Source organism: Castanea sativa, chromosome 1 (genome assembly GCF_040712315.1).
Source record: "Castanea sativa cultivar Marrone di Chiusa Pesio chromosome 1, ASM4071231v1".
NCBI lineage: Eukaryota > Viridiplantae > Streptophyta > Magnoliopsida > Fagales > Fagaceae > Castanea > Castanea sativa.
This window is the reverse complement of record NC_134013.1, coordinates 58,074,818-58,090,576: the sequence shown is the minus strand read 5'-3', so window position 1 is coordinate 58,090,576 and position 15,759 is coordinate 58,074,818. Positions and strand designations below refer to the sequence as shown.

The 15,759-nt window shown below is 43.5% G+C and overlaps 1 protein-coding gene across 1 annotated transcript in view; it reads right to left on the bottom strand.

Annotated features, from left to right (window-relative positions):
• Nucleotides 1–15,759, bottom strand: part of LOC142622079 (calcium-transporting ATPase 10, plasma membrane-type) — a 102,491-nt gene that overhangs the window by 71,563 nt on the left and 15,169 nt on the right. The window contains exon 4 of the mRNA XM_075795508.1: nt 15,000–15,236. The gene's annotated coding sequence lies outside the window, so the exon portion shown is untranslated. The remainder of the gene's footprint in view (nt 1–14,999; nt 15,237–15,759) is intronic.

The window sequence follows — 15,759 nt, the reverse complement described above, 5'->3', positions numbered from 1 at the left end:
TTTTTATGGTAGGGTATCAATATGATATCTTTTAAAATATTTCTTCTTATCAATCAAGTTTTATGGGATCTGTAAGTGCACAATTGCACCTGGACCCAAGAACAGTTATGGGCTCAGGCCCAATGAGCCTTAAACAATACGAATTTGTAGAGTGTGGGCTTTAAACCTAGGCTAGAAGTGTATGGGGATTAATTGACACACTAAAGATTGCCAGTATCTGGAAATAACAAGGAGTAATGTAAATAGGCCTCCTCGGACGTAAGCCGAGAGCTGTTCTTATATTATATCTCTCTCTTTGTCTTTTTCTTCTTTTAGGTTACAAAAAGTTCCTCTCCCCATTCTGTTCTAAGTCCCTCCTTAAATACTCTTCTTTTTAATACTTTATACACGTGTTGCCCCAGTTCCTCCCTTAGCCTAGATATTTCTTTTCTTAGTGCCTTTGAACAGTAACTAGAAGTTTCCCTTCCACTATTTAAGTGTCACTTCCCCATTAATGCGGCCAGGGTGGTAGGTGCAGGGTCTTTAATGTGGAGGTAACAGCCTTTACCTTTGACATTTCTTCAACACCGGTGCTTCTGGGGCGTTCTAGGGTTCACCCCTTTTAACCATTGGCCTTAACTGTGTCATCCCCTAACCTTTACTATGAAATCCCGAGTTCTTCGGTGCTCATCCGAGCGTAGGTTCATCCTCGGCTGGATCCTCGGATCCTCGGCGTATGGGCCGACCCATAGTACTAACAACTTCTAAACCCAGGGTCAGGTCGGCCTTCCTTAACACGGCCCAAAAGGCCCACGTTCCCATCAGGATCTTTTTACTCCCACATGATAGCCCTCAAAACTCTAATTTTCAACGTCCGAGGAGAAAAATAGGGTTTTGATCCGACGAGAACCTACTCTACTCACTTTGCGAGTAATGGCACGTGTGGAAATCGTTTCGCGTCCCAGAGTATGCCATTTGGCGGTTTTTATTTTGAACAACCCGCGTATTTATTACTGCAAGTTACATTTTGTCCCTCACGTTCAACGGTGAGATGGACATCCAACGGCCCTCATCACTCCACGAAAGTTTAGGCGGGACAAATATAATTTCGAGGCCGCCTTTTCGCACGTCGTGACGCTTCGGGAACCTGCGCCTTCATTTAATTCCTCTGGGGGTAATCCCATCAAGACATCAGCCATCATTCCTTACTTGCAGAAAACCGTGGAAATTTGCGCTCCTTCAACCTTGTAAGTTCTTGCTCCTATTCTTAACCTTTTTCTCCCTGATATTTGTCCTCGGCTATCACTACAAACACTATCCCTTTTAGAGTTTAGTCTATCGTTCCTCTGTAATGGGAAAATTCAAGTGTCTAGTTGATACGCCGCCGGGATGGAAGGCTTTAGAGCCAAATACCATATTCCCGGCGACGTAGGGTTAGAATATTGCCCGCAACGCCGGTGGCCGGTTCAAAGAAGGAGGGAGAGGTTATCATTCCTATGATAGCCTTTATAGAGGGTGGGATGACCCTTCCAATGAGAGCACGTAACAAGGGAGTACCTTCGCAACCACCGGTTGTGTCCCGATCAATGCCTCCCACGAACGTTTTTAGAGTGTTGGGTAGTGTAGATGCTCTAAACGAGCAAATGGGTTTAAACCTCACATGGCACGATGTCGTGTTCCTATATGAGTCCCATAAACTTTCTAAGGTAGGTTATTATATTAAGTCTCGGTCCGGCACCGTTAGGCTAATCTCACATGCCCAAGTCAAACAAAGGCATGAAGGACGACTACTTGATCGTGTACGGGAACCGGCACGACGGCTTCGCCCTTGCCGTTAGTGGGGGGATCCGGGTGCGACGCCGTAGGATTAATCTCCCCACGACACAACTTCTCCTAACACACACACGATAAATGCGTATTCGTACTTACTTAAATTTGTTAAACATCTATGTAAATGCGACCAAGTTTGTTTGTTTTGACGTCTTTTTGCGGATAAGCAACACGTGCGTCCTCGTCGAGTCACCGTAACATCGCGGATCTAAACCGGGTACTTCGCTCCGAGGTGTTCGTTAGTGAAGACCTACAACTCCGGGCTGCTCACCTTATTCTTGGGTACACCCCCTTTCCAAAGACTTCCGGGGGAGATAGAGAACGCCATAATTGCGGGCGGCCGAAGACGAAAGAGGATAAACGTAGCTCGGCCCCACTTTTTGGACGACCATGACCTCCGGACGCTCCTAACACCATTTTGTACAACCGGCCGATAGCGAGCGGTCCCCCTCGCCGGGTGCACTCAGCAAGCAATCGTTCCGGAAAGAGCGGTGTCTTCTTCACACACACTTGACGACGAGATAGATCGATTCCATCTCGAAGACAGAGAGACCTCGCGGGAACCGGTTTGTGGTACTTTCCGACGAGGAGGAAGAAGCCACCGAGGCCTGCGGGATTGCGGGGTTTGTGGTTGCCCTTCCCGAAGACGAATTAGAAGAAGACATGGGAAGAATGGAGGGTCTCCTCACCAATAGGGGCGCTAAGGTTGCGAGAGAAAAGAAAACGGGGACGTCCCAAGTTCCCCCGGCCTTTACCTCCTCCTCCTCCTCAGAGTGAGCCAAAGCCGGCCCGAGGATCCCAAGAAGAAGAGGAAGGGGGATAATGAGGGGACGATTAATAAAGACCCCGAAAAACCACGCCAATAACTCCCACCGGCCCGGCGGCGAAGGCTGGACAAGGGCAAGGGTAGAGCCCGTTCGGTTGAAATCGGGAATTCGGGGACGAAATTTGAAGTGCGCCGAGCACCGACCACCTGGTCCCCCGATCTAAGGGCCGGGACGGCGCACCCATCTCTGCCGATCCCGAGTATAAGGGCGGTTCAACAAGGCCACGCCCACCACCGGCCGAGGTCTTGTAACGCCTGCTTCCGCCGCCCAAGGACATGGAGACCTTGGAAAAGATGGGCCACCACAACTATTCCTCTCACTAAAAAGAGACTTAGCGTTGGTAAGTTTTTCTCCTTTTTTAGGGAGATTCCACTTTTAATAATATTTATAGGTAAGTTTGTTTCTTATTATTCCTAACTCCATCATACTTTGTTACGGGCTATTCGGGGAGGTCTTTGTAGCTGAAAAGTTTATTGAAGACACTCGGAAAGTAGCCGGGCGAGAGCTCGAAATTAGGCCGGGCGAGAAGTCATGGGTACCCCTTGCCGAGAACGAGAAGGCGACCTCGGAAGTAGCGGATGCGAGGAGGAGAGAAAAATGGGGTCGAGTCAAACTTGAAGACTATGAAGACCCGAGATAGAAGGACAGCGCAAGCTCCTTCGTGAAAGAGATGAAGAGCTCTCCCAAGCTCAAATGGAGTGCTCGGATCGAAGAAGCAAGCGGCTCGATGAAGGAAGAAGCCGGCTCCTTCCAACTCTCTCTTGGCTTGCAGCGAAGGTGCAAGTTTCGATGAAGGGGTAGCAACCACGGAAGGGAGCAGTGACAGAGGAGTTCGCGGCTTTATGCCGTGAATGCGTCAAAAAGTATGGGGAAGCTTTAAACGTAACGGGTGAGTTCCCCAATCTTCGGATTTGAGGAAGTCCGAGAATGTTTGGCTTCCCACCAGAAATACGGGAGATTGAAGAGGCTCCCGCGCTACTCCTATCACGAGACAACTCTTCTGCTCTACCTCGGTGGTCCCAGCCAAATTCACGATCCTACGAGAACCTTCGGTTCCAATAAAGAAAAGGAAGGAGGAGTGGATGCGAGAGAAGGACTTGAACCGGACAGTGGAACCCAACGTCCTTCCAACAAGAGAACGGCGGATAAAGAAAAGCGAGGTTATGACTCCTTTTTGAAATTTGGAGTTGAGAAAGACCGAGGGCACTAGTACCTCTCGGCAAGATCCTCCTCCAACGGCTTAGGACTTAGCTTAGGGCTTCTCTTTTTCCATTTTTTTTTTGAATTATATATTGTAATGCATACTCGGCGATTAATGAAGAACGATTTCGTTTACTTTTCACTTGGATTGTATCTCGTTTTTACTTTATTCTTTTTGTACTTATTACAAAAGTTTCCCATTAAGTCATATCAAAAGTTTCTCAGAGTATAAAAATCTAACTCCAAGGATTGCACAATCATAACTTCCACATAATCATGCGTATATTATTAAAGATTTAATACAAGGTGACATGGTTAATTCATTTGAACAATGCCTCAATTAAAAAGAAGAAAGGACCTCATATAATGATTAAACCCTTGTAATGCATATCACAGTATCTAGTAAGATGTAAGATCCGAGGACCATTCCTTACACAATCAGAAGTTAACTTTACGATCCGAGTTAATAAACAGTAACGTATTAACATCCAGACACAATCAGAAGTTAACTTTAATCAAAGTCGTAGTCCGAAGATAAATATTAAGCAATCTTTCGTTTAATTCTTAAAAATTGTAACTGTAAATGTCAGAGCTAGCCATAACTTTGAAGCATTAATTGACAAAAGCTCATTTGATTAATAATAATACCTTCTAAGATTATTTACATTCCATGGACGTGGTACAATTCGTTCGTCTAGGTCAGCTAGCCTATACGACCCTATGCCTGCTATAGAAACAATGCGATAGGGGCCTTCCCAGTTAGGTCCTAGCTTACCCCATGCTGGGTTCTTAGAAGTGCCTACAACTTTCCTTAATACAAGATCACCAGGTGCAAGTGGCCTTAGCTTCACGTGGGCATCATATCCTCGTTTTAGCTTCGCGATAAGAAGCCAATTGGACCATAGCTGCCTCACGCCGTTCCTCAAGTAAATCAAGATCTTTCTCTAGAAGTCCCTGGTTATTCTCTGGGCTAAAAGAACTTGTCTTTAAAGTAGGAAAACCAGATTCTAGCGGTATCACCGCCTCGGCTCCATAAGTCATAGAGAATGGCGTCTCTCCAGTGGACCTGCGTGGTGTGGTCCGATATGTCCACAGGACATGAGGGAGCTCTTCTACCCATCTACCTTTCGCATCATCCAACCTCTTCTTGAGCCCGTTAACTATGACCTTGTTAACGGCCTCGGCTTGCCCATTTCCTCGAGGATAAGCTGGGGTAGAGTATCTATTTGTGATGCCCATGTCACCATGATCTTGCCTAAAGGCGTTGCTGTCAAATTGAACGCCATTGTTCGAGACAAGTGTATGCGGTATACCAAATCTAGTAACAATATTTTTCCATATAAATTTCTTGGAATCAACATCTCGGATATTGGCTAAGGGCTCAGCTTCAACCCATTTAGTGAAGTAGTCTGTCCCTACGAGCAGCCATCTTTTGTTTCCAGCAGCTCTCGGAAATGGCCCTACAATGTCCAAGCCCCATTGTGCGAAAGGCCAAGAGTTTGGAGAGAGGGTTAAGAACCCCTCGGAGTTGGTGAATATTAGGGGCGAACCTCGACATTGATCACATTTTGGCATAGTCACGAGCCTCCCTACGCATATTGGGCCACCAATAACCAACACGAGTCGAGGGCTCTATGGGCTAAAGACCTTCCCCCGAGTGTGGCTCCCACAAATTCCCTCATGCAATTCCTCCGGTAATGCCTCTGTTGATTCGGGGTGTACACATAACAAATACGGTCTGCGAGAAGGATCATTTGTATAGCTTCGGTCCTCGGACAACCGAAACGCGGCGCCTTTCGACGTATCTTTTCTCGCTTCAACCTTGGCTTCGGGAAGAATATCATTTTTAAGAAAAGATATGATCGAATCCATCCAACTAGGACCGAGCCTTATTAGATGGATGCGAGGTGCGTTAGCGATTAAGAGAAGGTTCTACCAAATCCCGAACGAGGATAACCCTTGGTAACCCTTGAGCCGAGGACGTTGCCAACGTAGCTAAGGAATCCGCATGAGTGTTTCCAGCTCCTAGAAACGTGAGCTAAGGAAAAGGAGTCGAATTCGGCTGGCCGGCGTTTGACACAGGCCAAATATTCTGCATTCACGGGGTCTGCAGCCTCCAATGGTTCCCATGACACGGCCGACCACCAAGCCGAGAGCGAGAACACATGGATTTCCTTGCCACCCATCTTATGTACCATTTTCATGCCTACTAAAATTGCTTCATACTCGGCCTCGTTGTTAGTAGCCGAGAAAGCCAATCTCAAAGATTTTTCGAAGACAATTCCTTCGGGGACATTAGAACAAGTCCAACACCGAGACCCTTTTTGATTAGCGACCCCATCCACATAAACTCTCCAAGCGGGGGCGATACGGCCGTAATCACACCAACCGATTTTTCACCCATGTGTGCTTCTTTTGAAGCTTCTTCTAGCAATGGTTCAAACTCGCCACGAATCGGCGAGGACTGTCCACTTCTCCCGAAGTGCGAGGCTTGTATTTAACATCAAAGGCTCCCAAAATGGTTCCCCATTTTGCCACCTACTAGAATAATCGGCACTACGCAACACGGCCTTAAGAGGCAACTCGGGTCAAAACAACCACGGTATGAGATTGGAAATAATGGGGAAGTTTGCGCGTGGCGTGGACTACGCCGAAGTGCTTTTTCCAAGGGCAGATAGCGCACCTCGGCCTCATTCAAGGACTTACTAACGTAGTAGATCGGTCTCTGTACTCAGCTTTCATTCCTTATAAGGACTAAGCTCACCGCGTGAACAGCCACGGCCAGATAAGCGAATAAAACCTCATCCACCTCGGGCGAGATAAAATAGGTGGCCGAGAAAGATATTGCTTAAGTCGTTGGAAAGCTAAATCGCGATCCTCGATCCATTGAAACCCTTTCCACTTGTGCAACAAGCGAAAGAAAGGACGGCACCGGTCGGTCGACCGAGAAATAAATCTATTCAACGCGGCCACCATTCCGATCCAATTTCGAATCTCTTTGGGTTCCTAGGCGGCTGCAAATTCGAATAGCCTTAACACCTTGCAGGTTTACCTCTATGCCCCTATGAGTAATCATATATCCCAAGAACTTTCCGAGATCCCACGCCAAAAGAACACTTGGAGGCGTTAAGGCGCAACTTATACTTCCTTAGCATCGGAAGGTGTCGGCCGGATACGTCATGTGCGAAGGTCTTGTCTTTACTCTTCACCACCATGTCATCCACGTATACTTCTATGGTTTTCCCCGATTCTTTGTTCAAACATTCGGGTCATCATTCTTTGGTAAGTAGCCTGACATTTTTTAACCCAAAATGGCATGACCTTATAATGATAGTTCCCGGTTGGAGTAATGAAAGCGGTCTTCCTGCGATCCTCTAACGCCAAGGGAATTTGGTGGTAACCACGGAAGGCGTCCAAGAAACTCATCCGAGGATGTCCAACAAGATGCATCTACCGATTGGTCAATCCGTGGCATTGGGAACGAATCTTTAGGACAGGGCCTTGTTCGGATCGGTAAAGTCTACACATACTACTCCACTTGCCGTTCTTCTTTTTAACAACAACGGTATGAGCCAACCATTCGGGGTAGAAAACTTCTTTGATAGCCCCCGCCCTTTTGAGTTTAAGAACCTCTTCCTTCACGGCTTCGAATGTTCTCGGGAAGATCGCCGAGGTGGCTGCCTCCTCGGAACAATGGCGGGATTGACGTTTAAACGATGACAAATAAAGTTCGGATCTACGCACGGAGCCTCATAGGGGTCCCACGCAAAAACATCTAAATTATCCTTCAGAAATTTCAACAACTCCATCTTCTCTTGGTGTGGCAAAAGTATGCCAACTTGGAAAAACCTCTACGGATCATACGTTATTACAAACTTCTCTAACTCCTCACAAATAGCCTCGTCTTATCGTCATCGCTCCGGGTGCCTCGGAGCCGTGATGCTATGACTCCCGGATGGGCAAGGTTGATGACTCAATTTCTGACCGACGAAGCACCGCGGCCGATATGCATTGCCTAGCCACTGCAGGCTGCCGAGGATTTCCTCAACATGCTCCCCCGAGGGAATTTCACCTTAACATGTAAGGTAGAGGGAGACGGCTCCCAAGGCGTGCAACCATGGCACAGCGAGGATAGGCGTATATGGAGAGTACGCGTCAACCACAATGAAATCTACCTCAACCGTTTCGGTGCCGGATTGAACGGGTAAACGGATCCGTCCCTTCGGCATAACGGCCCTTCCTTCGAAGCTTATAAGTGGGGAGTCATAAGGGGTTAAATCTTCCAACTCCAATCTTAGCCCTTTAAATAGATCGGGGTACATGATATACGCACCGCCGCCCCGATCTATCATCACCCTTCTCACATCATAGTTCCCTATTACGAGGGTAACCACAAGAGCATCGTCATGGGGCTGGATAGTCCCTACCTTATCCTCCTCGGAGAAACCCAAGACGGGTAAAGTGCTCTTTAATCTCTTCGGCCCGCTACCCACATCCTCGGCACGCGGATGGGAAACCGCCATAACCCTAGTGGGACTGAGCCGGTCCTACCCAGTGCGGCGAAGATAACATTAATTGTTCCAATGCTGGCCGAGATGAAAGGCTTGTTCCTCCGATTGTTTGAACCAACTTGAGCCGACACCGCCCGGTGGTGACACAAGTCTTGCTTTAACTTTCCCTCACCGACGAGCTGCTCTAGATGGTTCCACGAGGTCAGGCAGTTCTCGGTAGTGTGGCCCACATCCCGATGGTGCCCGACGAGAAAAGGTTTTGATTTCTTCTCGCGGGGTCCCTGCCATCTTGCGCAAGCCATCGAAGAAGGGCTCTTTACGAACTTTTTCTAATAGCGATGCCTTGGTTCTCGGAACACGCATTTTACACTGCAGGGTGCTGCCGAGCCGGATTGTCCGAAGTAATCCTCCTCGGCTTGTTGTGATATCTGTCCGACCCGAAATCCGCCTTCTCTGCGGGATAACCTTCTCCTTTCCTTTCCCTGCTTGTCTTCATCTACCCTTTTATATTCATCAATACGATCCATAAGACGGCGTACAACGCGGACGGGCTTTTTCGTCAAAGACTTTCTCGGGTCGTGATCGGTAGGGAGGCCCACCTTTTAAAGGTATTAAGCGCCACCTCGTCAAAGTCGCCGTCTATTTCATTAAACATCTCCCGGTATACCGTCGGAGTATGCTTTCGGTGTCTCCCCTTCCTTCATGACCATGGATAGCAACGAGTCCAATGGGCCGAGGGACTCGCTACACGTAATGAACCGCGAAGCAAATGCCCTAGTTAGCTCCCCAAATGACCCTACGGATCCCGATTTGAGACCGTTAAACCATCTCCAGCCACGGAGTCCCAGTGGAGGGAAGACTTTACACATCAAAGTCTCGTTGTGAGAGTGCACTTGCCATCCTTTGGTTGAAGTGACTCACATGCTCCAGGATCAGTCCGGCCATTATAGATGGTAAAGGTGGGCTGGGTGAACCTCACGGGAAGCCTCCTCTCGATCCTCCGTGAAAACGGAGATTTAGAAAGAGTTGGTGCAACGCCCCTACTCATGGTATCGTTGCCTAAGCCCACAGAGAAGCTACGTTACGCGGGTTGGTGGTCGTCCTCCTCACCGGAGGATGTTGCGCGGTGGGGGAACATGACCTTGAAGCGTACCCAACTCCCCTATCCTTCTCGAGGAAGAACTAGACGAGGACGGGGAAACCTTACGTTTAGCACGGCGTAACTTCCTCTTGAAACGATTGATTTCCTTCGCATGGATTTAGAACCCTCATCGTGGGTAGTGCTCCCCCCACCATGAGTATGGCTAACCCCTGGGTATTCTGTATGGACGCTTCCCTCACAATCCCTACGTTGTTCAAGACGTTCGAAATGATCTTCCGGTTGTGATCCTTGTGACTGCGCATGGTGAGAGCCTAAGCTTTGCCATAATATCCCTACCCACTTCTAGACTAGATTCCCACGAGACGGCGCCAATTGTAAGTGCACAATTGCACTGGACCCAAACGAGTTATGGGCCCAATGAGCCTTAAACAATACGAATTTGTAGAGTGTGGGCTTTAAACCTAGGTTAGAAGTGTATGGGGATTAATTGACACACTAAAGATTGCCGATGCACTGAAATAACAAGGAGTAATGTAAATAGGCCTCCTCGGACGTAAGAAATGTTCTTATATTATATCTCTCTCTTTGTCTTTTTTCTTTTTAGGTTACAAAAAGTTCCGTCCCGTTTCATTTCTAGGTCCTCCTTAAATACTCCTCTTTTTAATACTTTATACACGTGTTGCCCCAACTCCTCCCTTAGCCTAGATATTTCTTTTCTTAGTGCCTTTGAACAGTGACTAGAAGTTTCCCTTCCACTATTTAAGTGTCACTTCCCCATTAATGCGGCCAGGGTGGTAGGTGCAGGGTCTTTAATGTGGAGGTAACAGCCTTTACCTTTGACATTTCTTCAACACCGGTGCTTCTGGGGCGTTCTAGGGTTCACCCCTTTTAACCATTGGCCTTAACTGTGTCATCCCCTAACCTTTACTATGAAATCTCGAGTTCTTCGGTGCTCATCCGAGCGTAGGTTCATCCTCGGCTGGATCCTCGGATCCTCGGCGTATGGGCCGACCTATAGTACTAACAACTTCTAAACCCAGGGTCAGGTCGGCCTTCCTTAACACGGCCCAAAAGGCTCACGTTCCCATCAGGATCTTTTTACTCCCCACAGGATCGTTTCCTCAACAAAAAAAAAAAAGTTTTATGGTTTATTAAATTAGTCTCCAAGTCTGTAAAGGAATTTTCAATTTAGAATTATGAAATTGATTAATAAAAATTTTAAAGAGGATTTTCTCTTTCCCTTATAGTGGATTTCATATTTTTCTTTATAGATTCAAGAAAATCCATATGGATTTAAAGGTTTCGTTATGCTATAACAATATATAGTTTTTCTCATTAAAAAAAGATTTAGTTCTTTCCATATTTATAATTTATATTCTGCATTAATTGGTATAAGAGCTTTTTAGAATCCAAATACAGGAAACCATAAACCTTAAGTCTCAAGATCCTATTGACAACACATCAAAGTCTATTGATTTTCTAGGGGTAGAAAATATTGATTATGTCTTCAATCCTTTATTAATTGATGTCCAATGAGAAGAAATTTTATATAACACTATTTCAAGGATATAAAGTTTCAAAAACCTGATTATTGAATTATTCAAATTATCTTTTTCTTTTCTTTTTTCTTTTTAAGTGGAAATTTCAATTTCTAGACAAGTAGAGTTTCATTCAAGTTGATAGGTTTGATGAGAGACAAAATGTAAGGGTCTATTTTTATCATTCGTTAATTATGTTATTTTTTAGTTTTATGCATTTTCAATATGATTTTATTTCCATAACTTTAGTTCATTTTGATACTTTTATAGTTAACTAAGAGCCCTTAATAATTTGTGAGTTCTAGTTAGCTCAACTGGTAAAATCGCTGATAATTGAATAAAAAATCTGAAATTTAATAATCTCTACCTACACCAAAAACCTATTAGTGTCTTATTCTTTAAAAAAAAAAAAAATCCTTCATTTTGAATCAAAATCTTTTGTCCCACAGCCTGTGTTCCACTCCATATATATACCACTAATAAAAAAAATGACTCCTGGCTTTTTTTTCCCTTCTAACTTAACGAATCTCTTTTGGGGATTTTGGGGTTTGCTATGGGTAAATCTCCACAAAGAGGATTTTGGGGTTTGTTTTGAATTTCTTCTCTTTCATTTGGGGGTTTGTGTAGATAACGGATTAATGAAATTTCTCTATGTTGCGGCATTGTTGGTGGTGATGTTTTCAAGTAGTAATGAGTAGAGGGGTTAATCACAAAGGCATAGCAGCTCATGCTATCTTACAGAAGAAGGATTGACCTAGAACGTAACCCAGTTTGATTTTTGTTCTATTAGGAAAAGGGTTGGAGAGAAAAAAGTTTCTCTTTATAGTGAAGATTTTTGTTCCTAACCTGCACAAAGCAGGAATGTGTTCATTTTCATTCTCTTTTTTTTTCCCCCTACATAAGTGTTCATATTCATTCTATTGCAAAAAAATTTGAAACTTTGAAATTAAAAATTTTCAACGATTTCTCAAACAACAACTTTATCCAATTCAAAAAATTAAAATTCTAGGCAAAAGGTTTAAGATGTCAAGTTGTATATACCAACTTCAACCAGATTTAATTAGGAACTTTTAAATAATTTTCAAATAGTTTGTTACATGGATACAATAATAAATGGTCCATAAGATTTGCGTGAACGGAATCCTAAAATTAGTTAATATAAAAATGCAGAAAGAAGGAGAGAAAAAAGGTTTTTCTTTGTTGTTTAAGAGATGGTTGAGACTTGAGATGTTAGCTGCAAGAAGAAGAGGAAAAAAAAGTTTGATCTAAACAAAAAGTCACGTGACAGAGAGTTACCCAGTTTACCAACGTTATTTGGATGAAATAGGAACGTTATCTCAACTAATATGGAGAAGGAAAAAAAATTAAAAATAAGATAGGTGTCATTTTTTTTATTAGTGGTAAGATATTAATTCCTTAATTTTATGACTAAGAGTTTTGGAGCTCAACTGGTTGACATCTCATGGAATTTCCAACAAAAACATTTAAGGATCAAATTTTTTATTAGCAATCAATTAGGATCTCTTTTACCTATCAAAAAGTAAAAAAGATCCTAAGGGTTTGTTTAGATCACCATGATTTTTAGTGATATCACTCAGTTTTCATCACTGAGTTTTCAAAATGCGTGGATTCCACCGAAAAAATCTTGTTTGACTTGGTTTTTGGGTGATGTTTCCATCACTCAAAACTCAAAAATTTGAGTGATAAATGATGGAAATTGAAAACAGAATTTTAGGCTTTGTTTGGATTTTGCAAAACTGAGTTAACAAAATTGAATTTTGTTAACTCATAACCCAAAATCCGTGGGGCCCACACTAATAAACATTGTTTGGATGATTTGCCTGTGTGCTCACTCAGTTAACAAAATTGAGTTTTTTGAGAGTTGAGTTACCAATTTCGGAAACAAGGGTAGCTTGTTTTCAAGTTATGAGTTATGGGATATCAGTGGCAATTTCGTAATTTTATAGCACAAACGGGTCTCACTGCCAATGTCTCGTTTCATCCTTGCCTTGCTCCAACGGGTCTTTTTGCCTTTACTCTCAATTTTTCTCTTCTCCGTTTCCTTTACTTTTCTCTCTATTCTCATTTTTTTTCTCTAATCCATCTCTTCTCGTCTGTGGTGGCGTTTCAATGGTGGAGTTAGGTATTGATGTATGGCGTTTCAGTGGTGGAGTTGAATTGGTGGCTGGAGTTGAATCAGTGGCCGGCGTTTCGGTGGTGGGTCTCGTTTATGGGTCTGTTTCAGTGGGGGTGGGTCTTGTATGGGTTTGGGTTTCAGATCGGGTTTCAAGTTGTGGGTTTCCGGTGGGCGTGGGCCGTGGGCCGTGGGTTTGATTGTGGTGTGGGTTTTCGATAGGCGTGGGCCATGGGTTTGTTGTTCAAGCAGGACTACCTGGCTTACATTGAGTATGAGACTTAGCTCAACTTGCTCCGCCGACTCAGGAAGAAGTTTGTGGCATGTGAGCTTAAAGCCAAGGGAAACATGAAGATGAAGCAATACCATTCGGACTTCGCCGGCGTCACCAGGATCGTCGAGATTTTTCGCCTTGCTATTACAAGGTTTAAAGGCGATATCGATTTGTGGTTTCGGTACCTTGAGTTTTGTAGGCTAAAAAGGAATGGAAGAATGAAAAAGGTGAAGTCTTTTTCTTTCTTAAATGTTTTTTTTTTTTTGGGTATTTTCTTAAGCTTCTTTGGAGTTATGGGTTCGGGTTTGTGCTTTGGGAGAGTATGTGGGCTGAAGGGGGAAGGGGAAATGAGAAAGGAGAAAAAATAGGGATGAAACCTTCCGCGCAGGTAGGCTAACAACTTTGCTTTGACCAAGTTACAGGTATGGGGCCCATAAAAAGTTGAAATTTTGAGTGATAATAAGTTGAGTGATGTGTGCCAAACGGGTGGGTATAAGAAATTGGGGTATTTTGAGTGATAAGTGATGAGTGATGAGAAATGAGTGATGAGTGATGACAATTGAATGAAGAGTGATGAGTGAAGGAAAAAAAAAAAAAAACTAAACAGGGCTTTAGTGTTTTCAGTTTCTGAAATATGAGTAATGGTGGCAAAAGATGGGTTATGTGATTGAGTTATGTGACCAAACAATAATTTTGAAGTTTTTGAGATAAAGTGAGGTTTGGGTTATGAGTTATGGGTTTTGAGTTTGAGTTATGAGTATTGAGTTATGAAAACAAGTCATGGCCAAACCAAACGAGCCCTAATTGTCTTGTCTCATGGCGTAGCTCCATCACAGATTTTTGCTTCTTGTTGGGTACTTCTCTTGTCTCATGACATAGCAAGAAGCATGATATTGTTTCTTGTTCCATATCCTTGCTGACACCACTGTTGAGTTCGTCTGGCCTCGATGGCTCCTAGTTGACTTAAATGCTCCATAGCCCACTGGAACTCCCTTATATTGTGATAATCATAGTGCTATTTACATTGTTTATAACAATGTCTTCCATAGACGCAACAAGCACATTAAAATCGACTACCACATCACTCGTCATCATCTAAAAAAAAAATAGTCTATAGTTGCATACCATTTCCTCCACCGACCAACTTGTTGATATCTTCACCAAGACTCACCCACCTAGTCATCTTTGAGATCTTATATCTAAACTCTAGTTGGTTTCTTCCTTGCTACTTTGAGTTCAAGGGGAGTGTTAGTATATACGTTAGTCTTGCCCATTGTGTTTGGGCCTAGTATACTGTACTTGTAGTACACTCATATTACTTGTACTTCATACATACTGTGCCTATATAAAGCTCTCTGTTGTACAGTGTTACACATAGAATATGCATCAATGTACAAACTATTCTTAGTCTCTCTCTCTCTCTCTCTCTCTCTCTCTCTCTCTCTCTCTCTCTCTCTCTCTCTCTCTCTCTCTCTCTCTCTATATTCTTGCCATTGGAAATGCACAATATAATTGAAGTTAAACATTAGAGTACTAAGGGACCATCAAATGATGTGAAGGAATATGTATGTTGAGTAAATTAGATGGGCCATAATTCCACGTACCTTTGTAGAGCAGATCACCCACTTGTAAGATCTTTTTCTTTGTTTACTTTACAAACTCCCCACGATCTCTACCGTTCTTGGAGCACCTTCTTGTCACCGAAGAGGCTATCAAAGTCTCCTCGTAAATTCCACACTTCAAGTTCTGGAGCACTGTTGATGGTGTCCCTAGAGAGAGCACTTAGAGAAATTGTACTTATATCTTTTGTTCTCACAATTTCTCTCTTTGTCTTCACTAATCTGTTTGTTATAGGAGTATTCAAATTCAAGTAAGGATAAATCCAATATCAAATGAGTGATCCTAAAAACTCTTAACCATATATCTTCAATCACTTCAATATTGATATTAACAACTCAAATCAAAATCAATTTTTTTTTCCCTTTTCCAAAAGAGATTAGTTTAAATCTAAATTTAAATTTAAACTCACTCATTACATAACCCATGTAGACAATCCAAGGGCCATGAATTATGGGTCGGATCTAAGTCAATTATTAACCTTGTATAATCAAGGATGCTAAGGGGCTGTTTGGCAGATCAGCTACAACACATTTCAACACATTTTAAATAACTTTACACAAATTTCAACACAGTTTTTCACCCACACATATATAAAAAACACTCAAACAACATTACTTAAATTAACTTACCAAACAGCCCCTAATGCTTTGGAGAGGAAAAAAAAAACAAAGAATGAGGAAACAATGTCCAAACTACATTAATTCCAAAGGTAAAGCCATGAATACTACCTTGAGTGATTGTGAG